This window comes from Solea solea, chromosome 1, assembly GCF_958295425.1.
Source record: "Solea solea chromosome 1, fSolSol10.1, whole genome shotgun sequence".
Classification (NCBI taxonomy): Eukaryota; Metazoa; Chordata; class Actinopteri; order Pleuronectiformes; family Soleidae; genus Solea; species Solea solea.
Genome location: NC_081134.1, coordinates 37,974,523 through 37,980,786, shown reverse-complemented (window position 1 = coordinate 37,980,786; position 6,264 = coordinate 37,974,523). Strand labels below are relative to the sequence as shown.

The 6,264-nt window shown below is 42.2% G+C and overlaps 1 protein-coding gene across 2 annotated transcripts in view; it reads left to right on the top strand.

Annotated features, from left to right (window-relative positions):
• Nucleotides 1-2,454: 2,454 nt before the first annotated feature.
• eya1 (EYA transcriptional coactivator and phosphatase 1) overlaps nucleotides 2,455-6,264 on the top strand; it is a 63,135-nt gene continuing 59,325 nt past the window's right edge. The window contains exon 1 of one of the 2 annotated variants that reach the window (XM_058626464.1): nucleotides 2,455-2,578. The gene's annotated coding sequence lies outside the window, so the exon portion shown is untranslated. The remainder of the gene's footprint in view (nucleotides 2,579-6,264) is intronic. The other variant, XM_058626481.1, reaches the window with a different exon arrangement.

Here is a 6,264-nt window from a genome sequence, read left to right as displayed (position 1 = left end):
CCTTGCTTCCTTGTCTGACTTCACAGTGCAGTCCTGTGGCTAACAAAAGAGATAGTATAACACCTACTAAATTACTGGTGCACAGAATGTGATTGATTGACTTGTTGTTGGCCTGTCACGACCACTGGAATGCGCCTTGTGTGAAAGGTGCCTCCAACAAACATACTGGTGCATAGCTCCTCAGGTTTCCATGCATGGGGAGGTGGAGGGGGAATACACCGGGTACTATAAATCTCATTGTGTGATTAAAGAAGAAAGAAAAAAACAACAACATTTGAATAAAAACAACAAAAACCTCTACCCTTGTTATGTACAGTATCAAAGAAAATATGCCTTCCCTTCCACAGGTGTTGGTTATTTTACCTTTGCTTGTAACGTGATAGGAGACTAACATAAAAACACCTCTCTAAACTCTCTAACTTTAAGCTCAGCTGCCTCAAATACTAGTAAAATGACCCAAAACAGCTGTGGTTCCGCACAGATCTATGAAAAATGTGTCTCGCAGCAGTGGCACCAAGAGATCTGGTCCTTAAATGCATACAAATATTTTTTTTTATGAAGAACAAAGCATGTGTGCTTTGTTATATTTCCCCCTGCATAAATCAAATCAAAGAAGCGCTGAGAATAAAAAAAAAGCATGTGACATTTTTCAGCACGACAATTCCCCCCTGCGTTAAGTGGCAGCGCGAGCTCTGTGGCGCGAGGCCCGAGATCTCCTTCTGCTATAAGCGCACATCCTGTTACGCCTTGTCCCCTGGCAGTGACCTGATCCAGCAGGAGGAAGCAACCAATCAGAGACATATTAGATCAGCTCCGGGGGAAAAATTAATAAAAATTCTCTCAGGTCTGCCTCACCTACTGTACTGAACCATGAGATTCATACACAGGAATATACACGCTTGCACTTTCATCAAAGCGACTCCATTAAACTCCCCCCGCTCCCCCCGCTCCCCCCCCATTCAGGTTCAAATGATCCATGGGCATCATGATACACTTGTGGAAGGTGTTGTGTTCCTTACAGCCAACATCCAGATGAGGGTGGTCTGTGCAACCAGATCCTTTGACATCGCGGCGAACATGAAAACATGAAACATAGTTATTGATCACCGAGCCCGCACTAATCAAATAGCACCCCGGTTTGTTTGAAGTTAAAAATGGTTGCAGTGGGTGTTTACCGTTGCACTTCAGGACCCGCCGGCCGCGCCCCTCTCAAACAGACACAGACAGAAGTGTTATTTGTATTGTTAAATTTACATTAAGTCTATTTTAATTGCATCAAGCCACTAAACAGATCTCACAATAATGGGCCTGACAGGGAAAATTGCAATCATCTGTGAAGAGCCTGCGGCAGTATAATGGACAAACCTGATTAATTTAATCTTGTTGCACTCCATTATGGCTGCACTTTATCATTTCAACAGATGGAGCACCAAGAAATTAAAAAATGCTCTCAAGGATTTGTGGCAATCTCCATCCACTCGCATCCCTTTATCTGAAGGTGTGTGGGCTGCTGTGCTGAAATGAAGGCCTGGACTGGAACCTTTGGATGAGTGCTTTTTCAAAACCAAATGTGATTATCCCAACAGTCAATTGATGCAACAAATTATCTGAATTGTCTTGTGATGTATTGCTGAGGGCTATTAAGGTTTGTCTGTCCAAACCATCGCGCTCAATCAGAGGATATTGTCAAAGGAATAGAATGACAATTGCCCTATTAGGGCTATGAGCAATAAAGCTGTACTGCTTTCACACGGAGACTGTTACAGCGCTGGGAGTAGACACATCCTGTCGTGTGCCCAATATAGATCATCATAAAAGACAAAAACACAATGTCTCAAAACACTTGTTTGTGGAGATTTGAACCTGTGGAATATAAGAAAGGACAGGGACAGAAAAGTACCTTAAATTGTTATTATTTTGTTGGTAACATCACAAATATTTACTGTCATTTCTGTTGCTGCTTTATTTTATGTTTTGTGTGAATAAAAAAACAAAAAATATGCTAGATTTATGTAAGAAATGACTATGATCCCTGTGTGATTATACTGACATCTTAAACTGATTTTAAATGACTTAAAGGAACATTTTTAAAACCATATTTTTTTAATTGTTTCACAATATTTCAACATATTGCCTCCACTTTTTTTTAAATCCTGGAATATATGAAAAGATCTGACAGAGACCTATAGGTGGCGCTTTAGTTCATACCGAGAGAAATGGGCACATGCAGCCCTGCTGTCACATGAGATGCGTTTGAACATGTGGACGTTAAGGATTTTTAAGTACATTTTAGGGACGCATTTGTGTCGCCAACGTGAAAATATGTCACGTTAAATGTGCCACAGTGCGTTCGAGAGGAAAAAAACAAGCACGCAAACAAACGAAAACAAGCGTGCTAGTGCCAGTAATGCGCTGTGTGCGTAAAGGCTTCCTCATGCCCACGTTCCCACGTGCTGCATCTGATACCAGATGGCAGCGCGCGCTGTTAAGCACGCGGATTCACCGTGTCTACTTAGTGTAACCTTCCCGACTCTGCTGCTTCCGCGGAAACTGTCACCTCTCAACCGAGAACTTTAAGGTGAGCTCACCTTCACACACACAAACAAAACATACGCAGGGACGCGCGCGTGCTCTCCAGGCTGAGAACACGTTAATGTCATGTTTATGGTCAGAGGGAGGAGGAGGTGGAGGAGGAGGAGGAGGGTGGACTTGTTGCATGTGGTGACACAGACTGGACAGTAAGGTAAGCAGCTGCTGGGACACGCGGTCTAATCCACTTCTCCTGTCACTTTCCTGTTCACAGTGTCTCATGTCATGGACTCGTGGTGTATTGACAGTGTGGTATTGAGCCACTTTTACAACGTGGACGTGGGCAGCAGCAGCAGTTACTCTGAGCTGCAGCTCCATGAAGCTAGAGTTTATTCCAAGTAGATCTTCATTTATTTTTTTTATTGTGCATTCATGTTTGAAAAGCTACACTTTTACCCCCCTTTTATTTAAGACCACTGCATTTGTGTCAATTGATAGATTATAATATATTATCATTTTTAATTTTAAATTTACTTAATTTTACACGATGGAATGTGCAACCGTGCAAACTAAAACGAATATAAATATTATTAACCTTTAACCAAACAAGCCCCATCTTGGCATAAAGAGGCTGCATTTGTATTGAGTTGCATGTACAATGTCCCTCACTTTATTTGGAACCAGTGGCACCCAGTGTCGTGCTGGTATTGCGTCAAAACATTTGATATGTGATGATCTGGTTGGAGCTAGTGCTTATTTCTAACAGCTGGTATCAACAAGGCGTTTTTCTCCAGCAAACTCTCGCTCATTCTCCCTTTTTATTTATTTTAACCTTTGTTTCAACCCAAGAGATGTTTGAGTGAAAATCCCAGCTGATCAACAGTCTCTGAAATGCAACCATGCCACATTCAGAGTCACCTAAACCCTATTTCTCTCTCAATTCTGATGCTCACTTTCTATCACTGTCTATGCCTTAATGCTGCTGTATAGATTTGTGTGTTTACTAGCATTTGTATAATGCTTGTCCCTGTATAATGTGAGAACATCATGCTTTCCCTTCCCCAACACAGGGCCATGTAGGTAGTTGAATGGAGAACATTTATCAAAATATCATTTGCCTTAAGTTAACAGCAGTTCTACCAAGGTTTTCACTCTCATTCATTCTGCCTTTGGCTGCAGTCATTTCTCCGTCTAATTATTTCCTTTTTACCGTGCACCACATTCGACAGTGATGGATACCAGGTTAAAAATGGACATTTTCTCCTCAGCTAGCGTTTGCAGGATTGACTCATGCACGCATTGGTGTTCTACCCTCAGACCAAAAGGGCCTTGGAAAGATTGTGTTCCCCTCTGCTTTTCCCATTCCGATCCGATACAGTTTGTCTTCATTTTCGTCTGACGTGAGCTCATTTTCATGATGTATAGCCGAGGCACATCGTCGCGACAGAAGTGTATGTTATGTCAAAGTCGTGCCATCGCGATAACAGGCGAGGCTGCAGAGGCAGGTCTTCCAGTAGACCGGCAGTACTGGATTAACCTCTCACTGAATCAACTGTGAAAAGACGGTGGTTTCCCCCAGTGGAATGTTTTTCTTTGTCTTTGCAGAACAAAAAAATTTCTTCAGTGGAGTGGAGACGTGAATCGAAGAAGCAGCCGTGTTCATGCACTTAGTCAACTGTTCAGTTGAGGTTACCGCTGGTCGTGCGTGGATGCGTGGTTGCACAGAAACCTGTCATGCTACAATAACACTTGTAGGAAAGTGGTACAGAACTCTGGTGTTTGCTTTGTCTGTCTCATCCCGTTTTCGTGTTTTTAATCTGAGCACAAATATTAGTCAGCGCTTACTCGTCCTCGTTAGTAATCAGACTGCTTTTCTAGATGCAAAAGACAAACGGTGCTTTGGCCAAACGTCGGATTTGCGTGCAAGTGAGTCTCTTCTGCTTGTTTAAAGTTGTATTAAGGGCTTTAATTGTAGATTAATCTGACAATTACTTTTCCGATAAGTGTTTATTTTACTGAGCGACACCACTACGTTCAATCACATGCGACAAAGAGAAGGGAGCATAGTCGAAGGCCTTTGAGTGCGGAATCCTTTCAACCACAACTTTACTAATACTGTGACACAGCTCGTATATTGGGGTTGAATCATCCTCTGACAAAGCCAACGTCCCGTGATCCCGTCGTCGGATCGTCTCTCTGAAACATCATCTGCTTTATAAAAAGACGGGGGAACACAGTAAAAGCCACATTTATCGTGACTCGCGGCCATTATATTTTAAAAGCTTTTCTCTTGCTCGGGGTGAGCTCACGTCTTGTGAGTGACATAGTTTACGGTTTTCTTCATCGACATTGTGGAATATCTTGTTTTGTGTTGACCCACTCTCTTTCTCTCTGTCTCTCTCTCTCTTTTGCTGCATTCTGTATTTTCAGTCGTCGCCCTGAGATGGAACAGCTGTGACCTTTACGTTTGGGGGGGGGGAGTAGGAGTGAACGCATACGCTTATAAAAGTGTGGTAGCTCAGCGGGAACACTGCAGTGTATCATGTCTGCGGCAATGAATAGAACAATTTCATTCGCACATGTACCACATTGCCTACTGTAGCATACATGTGCTTCACGTTTTCCTTAAGTCTTGACTTCAGAGGAAAGTTCTTCAGTCTGTTCTCTTCACTTTTGAAGTTACATGCTCCTCCAATTACTGGGGCCACGCAGTCTCCCCTATGGTGTCCTTGGACAGCTCTCGGAGTGCCTGAAAATGTTGCGGACCATTAATTCTGGATTGTCTTCATCTGTTTGCATAATTTTCCCTCCATAACCATTTTCCTCCACCAGTTTCACAGTCGATCCGCTGTGGTTTATTGTTTTTTTTTTTTCCCCTCTTTTAAAAATGTTTGAGTCTTCAAGAGATTTCAGTTTTATATCATTTTTCAATACCGCTGACAGCTGTTAAATGTTTTCTTTTTTTCTTTTACATCAGCCTGTTTTATGGTATGCAGCCTGTCAGCTGTGTATTGTACACAGTCTGTGTGCTTTACAGCCTGTGTGCTGATGTTGCCTATTGAACCACATCACCTGCCAGCAGATAGGATTACAGATGTGTTCCGCAATATTTTCTATTCTTTTATTGCGCTTGCCCCAAAGAAAATATATAAAATTCTGAACGCAGCTTAGTCAACACTAAACAGAAAATCAGTGCTGTATTTTAAAAAAGGGAGGGAAGGTGTTTTCTTAAAATCTAAAAGTGCTTTTCCTTGGTTTTTTTCAGTTAGACTAATTTGCTGTCAGGCAGGAGGTTGTTTTTGCAACTCAGGCAGACTCCAGAAATTAATTTATCCAAATAACCAAGTCCTCCTGAGCCACGGAGGTTGGGACACTGAAATGGTCCTGGTAGGCAAAGGCTGCCTTTTGAAGTCTGGAATGTTTTGGCTGACTTAGAGCAGGCGACTGGAGTGGAAGGATCATTTTCACTGACCCATGGGATTTTTAACCATTTTCATATAGCGAGAACAAAACAAAGTGAGGAAAATGCCTGAGCTGATTTGCATCGACTTTGCTATCAAAACCAAGGGGGAAAAATGAAGTAAAGCTGATTTCGAGGGAGTTTTAGTTTTCTTTCTTTTTTTCCGCTGGTTTGTAGAATCTGCCGGTCATGATATACAATCCTTATCAAGTCAGTGATCTCTGACAGAGACGTACACACAAACTCACACACACACACCGAATTTTACAAATTAT